The 16,168-nt window shown below is 46.4% G+C and overlaps 1 protein-coding gene across 5 annotated transcripts in view; it reads right to left on the bottom strand.

Moving 5' to 3' along the window:
- Positions 1-16,168, bottom strand: part of SETX (senataxin) — a 631,151-nt gene that overhangs the window by 45,677 nt on the left and 569,306 nt on the right. The gene's annotated exons all lie outside the window — the stretch shown is intronic.

Here is a 16,168-nt window from a genome sequence, read left to right as displayed (position 1 = left end):
AACTCCAAATCTAGAATGAAGTTTCCTCTAACTGGGGTGTTTTCCTCTGTCTGACTTTAGAATAATATGACTAACCTTGAGCGGGGCTGGGTGCAGTTTGCATGGACGTGAACTTTTAAAGTGTAGACAAAGGACTCTGAGTCCAACTGCTCTGGACCCATAGAGTGCGCTTGTCCGAAGTCATGAAGGGCCAGAAACTCAAAAATGTTAAGACACGACCTTCTGTGTCCGCGGTCTCTGGTGCCACAGCAAATGGGGCAGCTTCCACAGCATCCATGCAAGGACAGACCAGCTGTAAATCCAGCGCGGAAATTAAAGGTGGCAAGAAGGAGAATAGCAAAGTCATTAAGGGAAAGCATGAGGCTGTTAAAAAACCAACACTGCAGCTAACCCATGAAGCATTGCAGGCGGAGTCTGGAGGATCATAATCCTTAATCACTAACCTGTTTGCGGCTTCCAACATCAGAGGATTAAAGGGAGAAGCCCAGGAGAACACCACGGAGGCTCCTTGTACGGAAACCCTGGCAGAGTGCTCACAGGCCCCAGGAGCAACACACACATAAGCAAAAAGAGCCTTTAATTCTCCAAATGCAGGCTGAGTCAATGCCACAGGGGGTTACTAGGGAGGTGGAGACAACAGAATCCATTATGGATACCACAAAGTCCACGCTACAGGGGCACAGCGTAGCAATACAAATATACCTCTTAGAAATATTGGCTCCACCTCGGCTATTGCCTGGAGTAATTTTGTGGACAGGAAGCACAGACCAGTTATTTCCCCTGAAACAGTGGGTAAGAAATTCTTCTCTTTAACCAATGAATAGGAAACTTCTAATTTTGGCAATTCATCCTCAAGTGATGATGCAGCCTTGGATTTAAGCAGTAGTAGTTTGTTAGAAGACTCCGTGATCTTGAAGCAACGGAAAAAATCCTCATTGAGAAGGAAGGGGGATAGTCGTCAAGGCGAATCAAGCGGAAGAGATATGAAGAAACCAAAATGGAACTACTCTGCCACACAGCTGGTTTACTCAATGGGGAGAAATTCGAATAACATCTGGGTGTGGAAGAGAAATCCTTGGCGGCAGCTGGGGCAGGGATGGCTCATACTGCGGATCCCAACCTTGCTACAATTAGTTTTTTCAATTAAAGAATTGCAGGATGAAGTACGGAGTGACAGTCATTGGGATAGGCTAGCCTAAAAAAACTGCAGGGTGCGGTGAGAAAAATGAAGTGCTCAGACATCGCAGGGAGGATAAAAATGGTGGAAGGGCGGACTGAGAGCCTTGAGACCGAGGTTAGTACCCTGAAAACTCAAAGTGCATCCCAAGAATGTATTATGACGGATATCATGTGGAAGATCAGGAGAACAGTCAATGAAGGAATAACTTAAGATATTTGAGGGATTCCTGAAGGTGTGGAGGGGGTAATGCAGAGCTTTTGCGGTAACCTTTTAGAGGTGCATTTCCAGACATAACAAATTGGGTTGCAGAAGTTCAACATTTGCATTGTTTTTCCTTAATTCTAAAAAAACGGCAAGTTACAATGCTTGTGTATTTTGATAACATTTTGATGAGAGTTTATTTATGATCAGGCTTGCCCAAATAAATAAAAAAAAAAAAAAAAAAAAAAAAAAGAATATGATGGGGTTTCATTCTTTGTTAAGCCAGATTTTGCGCATGCTACTTTTCAGTGAAGGCAGTGCTTGCAGTAGTTGTTTGTTGCTTTTCAGAAATTAGGTGTTGAGGTTTATCTGCAAAACCCTGCTAAACTGAAAATCATTTTCAATGAGCGAACTTTGAGTTTTATATTTGGAAAAAGAGCACAGGAATATCTCAAAGAGCTCACAGGCGGACTGGCCACATTAGCTAGATAGCTGTAAGGATCCCTGGGAGGGCTGGATTGGGACAAAGATATCCAGAAAAGATAAGGTAATGGAGTAATGGCGGGACAAAAAATGTGGGATAAACAGATTCATGTTGGAGGTTTTTTCTGGGTAGGGGTCGGGTGGTGAGTATGTTATTTCAGGTGTATATCATTAAGGCCAGGCCCGATTGCTCATTTTGCAGTTGGGAATGGGAGAATTGGGAGGGGGTGGGTGGGTGTGGTGGGGTTTCACATGCTGGTGGGCTATTGAGATGGAGAATTGGATGTTACAGGATGAAAGGATCAGAGATCCACTTTTTATCTTGTGTATGGGACTTAGAGGATGTATACAAGGCCTGGGATTTAGGATGATCTGATGGCAGGGAAGGGGAATCTACAGATAGCTACTATCAACATTTACAGGTTAAATGATCCAAAGAAAAAAGAGAGTTGCAGTAGGGCTTTAAACATTATATGCAGATATTATCTGTTTGCAAGAAACTCATAGTGAAGGATCACAGAGAGAAGTGTTAAATTCTCTTTGGTATACATTGAACAAGGGTACCTCTCAAGGTGCAACCACAAATGAGGTGCATGGCAGATGGGTTATTGTTGAATGCCAGACTTCAATTTGATCTAAATTTCAATGATGTTCAGTGTATGTATGTATGTATGTATATCTATCAGAAGACCCAGGTCTAACAGACTAGCACTCTAATGAGCTGGCACTTTGGCCCTGCCAATCAATGTGTGGGGATTTGAATATTTACCTACCCGATAATTGGTCTATAGAAGAACATCAAATATACATAGGGCGTAAACCCAATGTATTTCAATCACTGAAGGGTTTATGTTGAGATCATGACTTGGTTGATATATGGCACAGTAAAAGACCCACTTAACATGGGTATACATATTACTCAGCACAGCATCAATACCCGCCCGTTTAGACAAATTTTTTTGTGTGACACACTTTAACCCAGGATAGTAGAATTGAAAGATAGCCTCGATTTTTTATCAGATCATAACACTCTAGTGTTAGAGATTCATGGAGACGGATTTAATTGGGAGACAAACTCCTGGAGTTTTGAAAGGGTTGTGCTAGTAAATGAGGAATATTGCAAACATATGAATAATTGGATTTCTGTGTTATGAAGGAGATTAAAGGGAGTGCATCAATAGGTGCTGTCTGGGACACTCTGGAAGGCATGTATGTTAGGGGGAGACGTTACAGTTGTCTTTGAACCGTGAAAAGGCTGAAAAGCGGATATTGCAGGATCAGCAGAAAACGCTTACTTTGACAGAGAAAAAATTGGTACCCGTGTACAGCAGGGGAGAGAGGTAGGGAGGCCCAACTGGATGTAGCAGTGGCAAGGGCAGTGTTAGCTGAAATATTAGCAAAAAAGCAACGGATAAACTTATGGTGTGAAGGGAAAGAGCCTACAAATGTAGTGAACCAATAGGAAACCATTTAGCTTTGAGAACGAAACATAAAAACATGTATAATGAAAGGAGGGTAATTAGAGCTCCAACTTATGGGATGGGTTCAGACCCTGCCGAGATTAGGGCTTCCTTTCAAAATTATCATCAACTCCTAAATACAATACCCCTTGACAGGTTATCCAGAACAACAACAACAAGAATTTTTAGAGGGACCATTACAGTGGGAAGATATTCTGCTCTCCATGACTAGTTTACCAGATGGGAAGGTGGCTGGTACTGATTCTATACCCACTGAATTTGACAGACATCTCTCCGAGCAACTTAAGGAACTGTCGCAGGGTTTCCGTTCTCTCACAGAACTGTGCTCAGAGACCTAGAACCTGGGTGAGTCAGGGTGACCCACAACTCACCAAGTTTCAGAAATCCCCTTACCAGGCTAGCTACAGTATCTCATCGGCAGTGAAGACTTCCCGATGTCTTAGACAATCCAGAACATGAACTTAGAATACCTCAGGTATCGTGGAACACATGAACACTCTTTCGTTATATTATCATTCCAAACCGAAACTGGGAGGCAATGAGAACACGTGCAAGTTTGAAATGTTTATTTTTTCAATGCAACATTCTCAAACGCAGTATCTTGTATAATACCAACATACATATTATAAAAATCAAAGTCAGCAGCATAGTCACTAATCCATAATAAGCAAACTGTGATAACATATTATGATGCAAAATCTATAGAATTCTGTATCACCTATATTTCGCGCACCCTAATTAGCATATTATATTATATCTAAGAAGGTCTCATTTGGGCTTTAGCTGGGCGAACCCATACCTCAAATTCTCAGTAGTAGGAGATCACATCAACAGCTACCAGCTCTCAGCATGTCCAGCATCAAGTGTGTTTAGAATTTCCTGTAACTGTATCTTGAACTCACGTAAAGCCCAAAGTTGGCACAAACATTATTTGTGTTATGACTAACGTAGTGCGAGGATCAGGCCTACAATAACCTTGTGTTAGAGTGTGCAGCTCTCAGTGTGCAGACAGTTGTTCCAAATGTTCCAGGCACGACTGATATCAGTGCAATAATATATTATTCTGAAGTAAATCAAATCCTTCTTCTAGGTTAAAAGCTGTAATAACAAGTAGGTGTCGTGTGCAAACCGAAGCAGAAAGAAAAGATGGCGTTTAAACTTTTAACAAGCACATGCTAACTTAACACAACCTATGGGAACGTAATAACCATATGACACCCCCCCAATGGTCCGAGGACGGTCAAAAGACAAATATATATATAAGCCATTACACTATGAGAGGCAAGACTTGAAAGCAGAGTTCAATGATATTGAGCCAAGCTAAATGTATGTAATGCATGTAGAATTTAAAATTACAAAAACTATGTATGAATGCCTATAGGGGCCACACAAAATATAAAAAGTCGAACTTGAGGCCTAAATGAACAAGTTACTTACCTTCGGTAACGCTTTTTCTGGTAGATACTATATCTGCCTGTGGATTCCTCACCTTGTGAATATCCCCCTTGCGCCAGCAACATTCGGAAATTCTTTTTCGTAGCCTCGCGCCGACGTGGATAGGACGTCACAGAGACACGGCTCCGCTCGCGACTCCGCTGACGTCACCGACGCCCATAACAGGCCCACGCCGGCGTGATGACATCAGTTCCGCCTTTTTTCCGTGCCATCGAGGCACACGGACGGACCAATGACAGTAGATATATACAAAACAATATGTACAGTATGCGATAGTCAAGGCAAAACACACAGTGTAAAGCAAATGCAGGAAGCAAATGAAACATTTCCTTGACATCAAAACAAATATACATTACAGTACAATAACTCTGGCATAGAAGAGTGGACAACGGGGAGGCGGGTGGGTCAGTGAGGAATCCACAGGCAGATATAGTATCTACCAGAAAAAGCGTTACCGAAGGTAAGTAACTTGTTCTTCTGATAGATACATCTGCCGTGTGGATTCCTCACCTTGTGAATAGAGTCCCACAGCAGTCCCCACTCCCGGAGGAGGGTGTCCACTCTTCTAAACCAGGAAATCCTGAAGGACAGAGCGCGCAAAGTGGCCGTCCCTCCTGACTTCCGTATCCAAGCAGTAATGCTTCGCGAAAGTATGGAGGGAAGACCAGGTTGCCGCCCTACAAATGTCCTCCACAGGAACACCTCTAGCTAAAGCAGAGGTAGATGACTTAGCTCTAGTGGAATGAACCCTTATACCCTCTGGAGGCTCCTTACCGGCCAAAGAGTAGCAGATCTTTACGCACAGAACGATCCATCTTGATAAAGTCCTTTTATGGACCGCTCTTCCCTTCTTGCAGCCAGCAAAGCCAATGAAGAGTTGATCGTCCAAGCGACAGTCTCTAGTTCTGTCCAAATAAAAAGACACCGCCCTCTTGGGGTCCAGACGGTGCAACCTCTCCTCCTCCTTGGAAGGGTGTGGGGGAGGATAAAAGGTAGGGAGGGTAATGGATTGACCAAGGTGGAAAGGAGTCACCACCTTAGGAAGAAAAGCAGCCCTGGTCCTTAGAACCATCCGATCAGCATGTATGGTCAGGAACGGGGGCTTGGAACTAAGAGCTTGAAGCTCACTCACCCTCCTTGCCGAGGTAATTGCAACTAGGAAAACTGCCTTAAAGGTTAAAAGCCTCATAGGACATTTATGAAGAGGCTCAAAGGGAGAGCCCATCAAAAAAGTCAGAACAAGATTCAAGTCCCACTGAGGTACAATAAAAGGGGTAGGAGGAAACTTATTTACAAGACCCTTCAAAAATCTCAGGACAACAGGTGACTTAAAAAGAGAGGGCTGATCAGGCAAGCAAATGAAAGCTGACAGTGCCGAAAGATAGCCCTTAACTGTGGCAACTGCCAGCCCCTGTTGAGCCAAAGAGAGCAAACCGGAGCACATCTGATAAATGGGCTCTCAACGGGTCAATATCATTCTCACCACACCAAACAACAAACCTAGACCATCTATAAGAATAGACAGTCTTAGTGGAGTCACGTCTAGCAGACAAAATGACATCCACCACATCAGGTGTGAGAGAATAGGAAATCAGGTTGCCCCGTTCAATCTCCAGGCATGAAGGTGCAATGTCTGGAGGTGGGGGTGTAGAACCTGCCCCTCCATCTGAGAGAGGAGGTCTGCCCTGAGAGGGAGACGGAGCGGCGGGTGAGAGGAGAGGTGGAGTAGATCTGTATACCACACCCTTCTTGGCCAATCCGGGGCGACCAATATAACTTGGGCCCGGTCTTGGCGAATTTTCCTCAGAACCCGAGGAATCAAGGGTATGGGAGGAAACGCGTAAAGGAGTTGACTTCCCCAACACAACTGAAACGCGTCCCCCAAGGCTCCTTGCATCGGGTACTGGAGACTGCAGAATGACGGGCAGTGAGCATTCTCGCGAGTGGCAAACAGGTCCACCCGAGGGGTCCCCCACGTCCGAAAAACGTGACAAACCACCTCTGGATGAAGCCTCCACTCGTGGTCGGCAGAGAACTGCCGGCTGAGACTGTCCGCACGTACGTTCAGAACTCCGGCCAGATGATTTGCCATCAGGCAAATCTGATGATCCTGAACCCAGGACCAGAGACGCAGAGCCTCTCTGCAGAGACGCTGTGACCCCACTCCTCCCTGCTTGTTGATGTACCACATCGCGGTCGTGTTGTCCGTCAGGACTTGGATCGACTGACCGCGAAGGGAAGGGAGGAAGGCCTTGAGCGCCAAACGTATGGCCCGCAACTCTAGAAGGTTGATGTGAAGCAACCTTTCCTCTGGAGACCAAAGACCCTTGACCTCCAGATCCCCCAGGTGAGCACCCCACCCTAGAGTGGATGCATCCGTAATCACCGTGGCCACCGATGGAGGTAGATGGAAAGGCTTCCCTTGCGACAGGTTGCCTTCCACGCTCCACCAAGACAGATCCGCTGCAGTTTCTCTGGAGATCTTCACCGACTCCCCGAGATCTCCATTGTGCTGATACCACTGCCTGCGGAGACACCACTGGAGTGCCCTCATGTGCCAGCGTGCATGGTTGACCAGGAGAATGCAAGAAGCCATCAGACCGAGCAGGCGAAGGACCTTCAGGACTGGAACGACCGCTCCAGGGTAAAACAAAGGAATCATTTCCTGTATGTCGCGAATCCTCTGAGGAGGAGGGAATGCACGACAAACAGTGTCCAGTACGGCACCTATGAACAGGTTGCGCTGGGAGGGCACCAGGTGAGACTTGGGTACATTTATCGAAAAACCCAACCTGAACAACAACTGAGTTGTCTCTTGCAGATGATGGAGCACCTTCTCTGACGACTCCGCTTTGATCAGCCAGTCGTCTAGATACGGAAACACAGGTATCCCCGATCTCCTGAGATGCGCTGCCACCACCGCCATCACCTTGGTGAAGACTCGAGGCGCAGTAGTAAGACCAAAAGGAAGGACCGCAAACTGGTAGTGCTGTGACCCAACCGTGAAACGGAGATACTTCCTGTGCGACTTCAGGATTGGGATGTGGAAATACGCATCCTGCAAGTCGAGCGACACCATCCAGTCTCCTTCCATCAACGCTTGAAGAACCTGAACAAGGGTGAGCATCTTGAATTTCTCCTGCTTCAGATAGAGATTCAAGATCCTGAGGTCCAGGATAGGACGAAGCCTGCCATCCTTCTTGGGGATCAGGAAATACCGGGAGTAGCATACCTGACCCCTTTCCTGCTCTGGGACCACCTCTATCGCACCCTTTCGTAACAGAGTTAGAACCTCCTCCTGCAGAAGAGACAGATGTTCCTGGGTGCAAAAACCTTGACAAGGAGGGTAAACAGGGGGGAATTCCCGAAAGGGAAGGGCATACCCATTTTCTACAAGACTGAGAACCCAAAGATCTGACGTAACCGATTCCCAATCCTGTAGAAAATGGGTAAGCCGACCCCCAACCGGACCCACATGATCCTGAATAGCGGATCTAGGGCTGCTTTTCTGCGGCAGGGGGGTTGGAAGAGGTGGAGGAAGAGGAGGGCTGACGTCCACGAGGACGCGCTCTTTGCTTTCCCCTGTACGATCTGTACATTGAATTCTGCTGCTGCTGCTGTTGCTGCTGCTGCTGTTGGCCTTGCCGAAAATTCCGAAAGGAGCGACCAAAGCCCCTGAACTTCCTGCCGGAAGAAGCGCCCCTGATCTGGAGGCCCAAAGACTTCGCTGTTGCCCTGCAATCCTTGAACAGCTCAAGAGCAGCATCCGCCTTTTTCCCAAAGAGACCTGAGCCATCAAAGGGGAGATCAAGCAGAGTTGCCTGAACATCAGCCGAAAAGTCCGATGACTTCAACCAGGCAGATCTCCTTGTCGCAACAGCGGTGCCCATAATTCGAGCCACAGAGTCAGCAGTGTCCAGACCACTTTGAATTACTTGGCGGGCAGCCGCCTGAGTGTCATTGATCACCTCCTCAAAATCCTTTCGGCTTGCTTCAGGAATTTTAGGGGCCAGGATACGTAAGGAGTCCATCAGGGCATGAACATACCTCCCCATTAGGCATGTGGCATTAGTAGACTTTAAGGCCATACTGGCCGATGAAAAGGTCTTCTTTGCCACCTGGTCCTGTTTCTTAGCCTCCTTCTCACAAGGAACCTGCGGAAAGGCACTAAGACCCTTCTTCGAACAGGCAGCCTGAATGACCAGGCTCTCCGGCGAAGGATGTGAAGAGAGAAAAGCCGGGTCCTCAGGAGCGGCCCTGTACCTCCTTGCAACACTCTTAGAAACCGCAGGGGCAGACAAGGGTTTCTTCCAGACTTCCATAATAGGGTCAGTCAAGGCACCATTGAAAGGAAGTAAAGGCTCAACCACCGAATTAGGAGAATGTAAGACTTCTGTGAGGAGGTTTGACTTGAACTCCACTGTAGGCAGAGTCAATTGAAGAAGCTCAGCAGCTTTTCTCATTACTAGATGGTAAGGCTGAATATCCTTAGATGGAGCACCCGAGCCTGAGGGCAACTCCCACTCTGGAGAGAAATCAAGGGACCCGGAATCCGCCAACTCCTCAAAACAGCTCTCCTCTAGCTCACCTTCTTCAACGTCAGACTGAGAGCCCATATAACTCTGCTCCTCCAGAAGGCGCTGTGCTTCTCTTCTGGATCTCTCCTTAACACGCCTCGCAACCGGACCCACCAGCGGCTTCGACGGATTCGGGGCCGGCGCCGGTATCGAATCCGACGGCACAGAAGAATGCCCTCGAGGATGATCAGGAGCAGGCGAAGTCGGAATCGGCGTCGACGACTTCGGCGGAGTCGGGAAATGCCAATGCGGCGCCGGAGCCGGCATGTAGGGCATAAACGGAGCCGGAGGATAGGAGTGAGGAACTCCCAGGCTGAATGCCAATGGACCCGTGGGGCCCGAAGGCGCACCAGAGGGGTACCATGCCCTCGAGAAGACACCATACATTGCGTTAAGAAACGCAGAAGGGTCCTGGCCTGGAGCGGGAAAGGGCGGCTGAAAACCATCAGGCCGGTCCTGAAGAGGGATCGGATTCGGCTCTTCGACAGGCGCGGAATCCACATCCTCCCGGGCCTCTTCCTCATCACGGGCCGGGGACGGCGCCGGAGACGGACTCGGAACCGGTGCAGCTTTCGGAGCCGGAGATGGAGATCGCCCACGCGACTCAGATGGCGAGGCCTCACCTTCATGCTCGGAGACTTCGAGGGTAACCACCTTCGAACGTACCTTCTTCGGTGACCTCGACCTCGAGCCCGACTCCTTACCAGACCGGCGTCGGGACTCATGTCTCCTCTTCTTGTGCTTTTTCTTCGACTTCGAAACATGATCCGACGCCGACTTCGAAGACGACCTCTCTCGAGAAGCAGATCTCGACCTCGCCCTGGACTTCGACCTCGCCTTTCGAGAACGAGACCTCGACGACTTCTCCTTTCCAGCTTTCACCTTCGCAACCAGAAGTTTGGCTTCTCTCTCCCTCAGGGCCTTCGGATTCATCTTCCGACATGAAGAACAATCCTCCACATCATGGTCGGAACTTAAGCACCAGATGCAGTCTTCATGGGGGTCGGTAATGGACATCATTTTACCGCACTCCCTGCAGGGCTTGAATCCGGTCTTCTTAGATGACATTTTTCGAAGAAACTGGATACAGAGAAGCAGAATTAACCAACAAAATGGCAACAAGGTACCAAAAGGCTACAGAGATTCCCGATAACCGTTAGCGTCGACGACGCGGAAAAAAGGGAACTGATGTCATCACGCCGGCGTGGGCCTGTTATGGGCGTCGGTGACGTCAGCGGAGTCGCGAGCGGAGCCGTGTCTCTGTGACGTCCTATCCACGTCGGCGCGAGGCTACGAAAAAGAATTTCCGAATGTTGCTGGCGCAAGGGGGATATTCACAAGGTGAGGAATCCACACGGCAGATGTATCTATCAGAAATTATAAACAGGCCTTTAACATATGAAAAAATTTGAATGTTCGTATTGAAATTGGCACCATTCAGAATTACTAAAAAGTCACGTGCCATATAGATGGAAGTATTCAAAGTCATCCCTCGTTGAATGAATATGCAAAATATGTAGCAACAGCTTCCAACATGAAATCACTGTCATCATCCGAAAACAGTTCAGCCATCCAATTAAGCAATGGGAAAGAACATACGTGCTCCTCCAGTACTGAATCCTCTAGCATCATCAGAGGACAACTCAGTGGGTTCTCGAGAACGCTTTGTGCCAGAAAGTCATGCGCTGCTGCGAATATGTCCCACTGACCCATTAGTCCATGCATCGCTGCCACAGCCATAACCCTTTCGCCAGAACAGACCAACTCATGAGCCACTACGGGGGACATCAGCTGATCAAAGTCGACGTCAGGAGAAGTCGGTAAACAGAGACACAAATCAATGGCCCAGTCGAAATCACAGCTCAGGCAATGAAACACAGGCTGGACACAGGTGAAATAGGAAAATCTGAAAGATAATCCAAAAGCCGTGCTTAAAGTCGCAAGCGGCAGGGATCCATAATAATCAAGCATCCGGTTGCGAAACTGCATCAGTAGGTGCTGAGCGTTTCTTTGCGCAGGATGGGCATCCATGTTTTATGAAATAAAATATCACCAGAACGCCTGCAGCCAAAGCCAGCAAAACAGGAAATCCGCCAAACAGACTAGCGAATATAGAATGAAAGAACGCAGGGATGATACCAAATACTTTTTCAAATGTAGTCACAAGACCACTGCTAACCATTTTAAAAAAATGAGCGAGGTTGGATGTGGAGGAGGCATTAAAGATTTGATGAACTAGCTCGCAAAAATGAAACGGCAAATCAGTACTTAAAAGAGCTTGTACTTCTGTGCGTGTGTTTGCTATGTGAAGGACATAAGTTTCACGGGCAGAGCTCAGGGCCACCTGTTTTTGAGACAAAAGGGCTCTTATACGGCCTAAACCATTGAATTCAGCTCTCAAGGTTGGTATTCTCGGCCAAATTAAAACTTCTGAATTCCCACGCGTGGGTGGATACAACACATTCTTACAGCAAACGACCCTTTTAGACACTGTAACCATATATCCGATTCCAGCCTCTAACCCACAACAAAACTCGTTATTTAAAAGTAAATAACTACCGTTGGACAACAACGTGAACGTGGGAACTATTGCAGGAACTGGGGTCCCTTTCAAAACACAGGCCAAATTCGGTTTGTCCTGATTGCAAGAACCATGCAACTGGATGTGTCTGCAAATAAGTGAGCGGTCTGGGGACTGTGTACATTCTTCACCATTCAGATTCACTTCATTCCCATCCTTAAGACATCTGTAAGTGTATGGTAAAGACCATGTCTCATGTAGGAAAGCACTACCTAATGGTTCATATCGCCCAATGGCAATATATTTCATACAATTTGTAAATTTATACAAAGCAAAAGGTAACGTTATAACACCATGAATAAGCCATGTTGCTGCAGTTACTTCAGCCACCGAAAATGGCAGGGATTCTAATTTTTCAATATGTAACATAGAAAATGTAGCATCTCTCATTGACAACATGCGCTGTTTTTCAGGCAAATTAAAAGGGGCAAATAATGATGAGATGTTCAAAAAAGTCCATGGCACTCGACCAGACTTAAGAGTCTGTAGTGTCCATGCAAACTGCATCACAGAACGCAATTGATTTTGACCATGATACAACACGGACACTTCATCATGTACTATGTCGACAACAGAAGACACAATATTATTTAAAGTGTAAATTCGGGAAGAAAGCGTGTTAATGCTGTTATCAACCACTGCAAGCACTTTTTCCAAATTAGCTTGATCAATAGCCCTTAGGCGTTTAGCAGCCTCAACCTGGTTAACTTTCCAAATTTCATTGTAAATTGCATACAGGAATCGCTTAGATCTACCTTTAGCAGGGCCTTTTATAAAATCGTTTAAATCCACATTATCATGTAATTGAGACAAATGTAGTTTAACTGCAGCTAATGTAGAATGTTGTAACCAATTTTGACACAGCTTACCCACAGAATAAGTCGTGACAGAATAGTCTCCCTCAAAACGTGGATCGGGCCTGAGTTTTGTGAATCCCTCAGCCAAACCCATAAAACGGCGCTGGCAAGAATCAGCACTTTTTTGCCATACCAGCCAACCCCTGGAATCCAAACTGGAAATGTCAAAGGATGAATTGTGTAAAAGAGTTTGCAACTCTTGAATGGAGGAATCAGTGAAATTACCCCAACCAGTATATTCATTTAAATCTGGGATGGTCGGTGTATTTAATTTTTTAGAAGTAGCCAATCCAAAGCATGTTGTCTGGAAAATGGTAGAATTTAAAAACAACATGTGATTCGGGATGAGACATGCACGGTGCAAAGCCTCAGTGCCTTGTACCTGCCAATCTTTGGTACCCCAAACCGATTTAAGGTCAATTGTTCCTTTCCAGAACTCGTAGCCATCTACAGCCAACTTGTCTAAAAAGGGCTTCGAATACAGCAATTTTGTATCGGTAAGTCTAACTTTGGAAATGGGCTTTTGTGTCATTTTAAAATAAAATGACTCGGGATTAGACTGATCAAAGTCTGTAAAATATGTATATTTTTTCAGAAATGTATTGGAACTGCCACTGAATGGAGCAGGGCAATGTTCCCATTGTGTATAATTCACAGCAACCCTCCTGGAATTTGTCTTATGTAAAAAATGATTACCATAGTGTTGAAAACAAAACAAATCACCATAATTAATAGAATCAGTATACAGATCCTCAGCATCGAAGGCAGCATAATACTTTAAATCAGAGAATAATGCTTCTACGGCCTGAATATCCCAATCATCAGAACGTACATTTTGTTTAATCACATCTCCCATGTTTACTCTAAGCACATTTGGAACATTAATCACTTCAGTAGGCCCATGTATCTGAAACCTAACCGCATCCCACACAATCCCGTCAAGGACAGGCCATGCTGTAATGTTAACTGCCTTTAAGTTTCGTTTCTGTCTGAGCGCAGAATGTGAAGAGGAGAGAGGGTTCAATGTTCCATTAAGGTACCGAATTCCTGTTCTTTCTTTAACGTAGTGACCATCGATCAGGCGGAAAAAATAAAACACAAAACCAATTGACATAAAAAGATAGAATGAAAATAGGATCAACCAAATGTATGTCCAAGGCGGAATTAAAAAATGTTTTTTGAACAACGTGGCATATCTTGCAATGTTTGTGGGTTTCTTTGATGTTTCCGAAACAGAGTCAAAAGAGAATCTGGACTGTCCTGCCAAACGGGTCTGCAAATCAGGCATCGATAAATCAGCAGGATAAGTGTAGGTTAGCTCATCAATGTTAGTATCAGGAATAGTATTTAATAAAGGTCTGGATATGGCAGGCATCTCGAGGGACACCTCCTGTTCTGCACCAGATGTAATAGCCAGCACAGAGTGCCTCACCATGGAAGGACAGGATACAGCCGGTGTCATGCTATGAAGAATCGGCCACCCTGTGTGTCTTGACATTGTCAATAGAAATAAATCTGTTTTCCTTACGACCTGGAAGTGGTGGTAAAATGACTGTTCTTGTGCCCTTCACTCCAAGGACTCGGACTGGTGCTCGATATGAGGGACCAAACTCTTTCTTGTTATCGATCTTCTCTCGAACCAGTTCTCCAACTTGGGGTAGCCAGCCAACCACCGGGATCTGCAACGCATCATCCGATGTGGAGGGCAAATGTTCCTTTGCAAGACTGTCTCTGGTCTTTTGTAGATTCTGTAAAACATTGCAATGTTCATCTACGTCAAAGGCCCCGGCCTGGGCCTTGTAGTCCGGCCCATCAAGGTCAGGTACATACATCTTGATACCAAAGAGCATTTCGTATGGGGTCCGCCCACCCAGAGACCTTCTAGGGAGATTATTAAGCGCACGCTGCACGCCTATGAGGTGGGCTAGCCAGTTTCTACCAGTGCCTATAACTCGGGCTGTCAAAGATTGCTTTAAGTCGCGGTTCATTCGTTCTACTACACTATTACCCTCGGGTCTGTAGGGGCTTGAAAACTTGACTTGGACTCCCAACGAAACCATAGCAGCCTTATATGCCTTAGAGGCGAAAGCCGGACCCTGGTCCGAATGCAAAGTACCACAGGCAAAAATTCCCACAAAGACACGCAAATCCTTAATGACAGTCCGTGAATCAGCGCTTCGATGCGGCCATACCCATACAAAGCGTGTGCATGAATCAACTGCTACTAAGATGTACTTAAACGCAGTATCAGAAGAAAAAGGACCGCAGTGATCCAAATAAACGCATCCAAGTGATTTATTAGAGATGTACAACTGTGTCTGAGGCGGACGCGTAGCAGTAGAAGGCTTAATCTGCTGGCAAATGTCACATTGAAGAACATATTCACGCGTCTGTTTGTACAGACCCCGCCACCAGAATCTCTGTTGTAGCTGAGTTACAGTGGCCGAGACGCCCGCATGCGCAGACGCCACACCTTCATGTGCCGCTGTAATCAAAGCAGCTCTGCGATCTGAGTTGGGAACTAAACGCTCGCCAACTTCAGGGATTTTCACATAAGGAACCTTATCGGGACTTAAGTGGTATGTGTATTTAGAAGGGAATCCCGCAGGATATTTACCTCCCTCCGTTGCAGCTACAGCTGCCAAGATGTCATCATCGATTTTGCTTTTGGACCTCGTGACTGCTGCAACCAAGTATTTTGATACCGCTGACTTCGCTGCTTCATCAGCAAGCGAGTTGCCAACAGCGTGGACCCCCACGCGCTGATGACCGAGAGTATGAATCACAAACACGAGTGGCAGTTTCTCTTTAAGTTCCGCCACTCGGACCCAGATAGTTTTATGTTTTATTGTGCTACCTTTGGAATCACGAAAATCATTCTGAATCCAAAAGAACAAGTTTTCATTGTAAGACTGGACACAGTAGTAAGAATCGCTTACGATTAAAGTCGTCACACTTGGATCGGCGTACTCCAATGCAAGCATCAGAGCACGAAGCTCTGCCAATTGTGCGGTGCAGTCTCCAAGCGTCTGCGTGTGCACGACACTGGACTTGAACTCATCGTTCACCATGGCACCGACCACAATGGCGCAAGCGGAAACGTAGGCATGTTTAGAGCCATGCGCAACCTGCGCCGAACCATCAGTGTAAATGATGCAATGGAAATCCTCCAACGGCCGCATCGCTAAAGGAGCAGGATGAACAAATTCATACTGTAAATACTCCTGCGACCGTAAAGTGGCGTCAAAAATAAACGTGACATCCTGGGATGCCAAGGATGCAGCCCATTGAATCCACCGAGGGTGCAAAGCTTTGGAATTTGGTACACTGGCTTTCGTAACCGCCTCTAAGGC

This window comes from Lissotriton vulgaris, chromosome 5 (genome assembly GCF_964263255.1).
Source record: "Lissotriton vulgaris chromosome 5, aLisVul1.2, whole genome shotgun sequence".
NCBI lineage: Eukaryota > Metazoa > Chordata > Amphibia > Caudata > Salamandridae > Lissotriton > Lissotriton vulgaris.
This window is presented reverse-complemented; position numbering and strand designations above follow the sequence as displayed.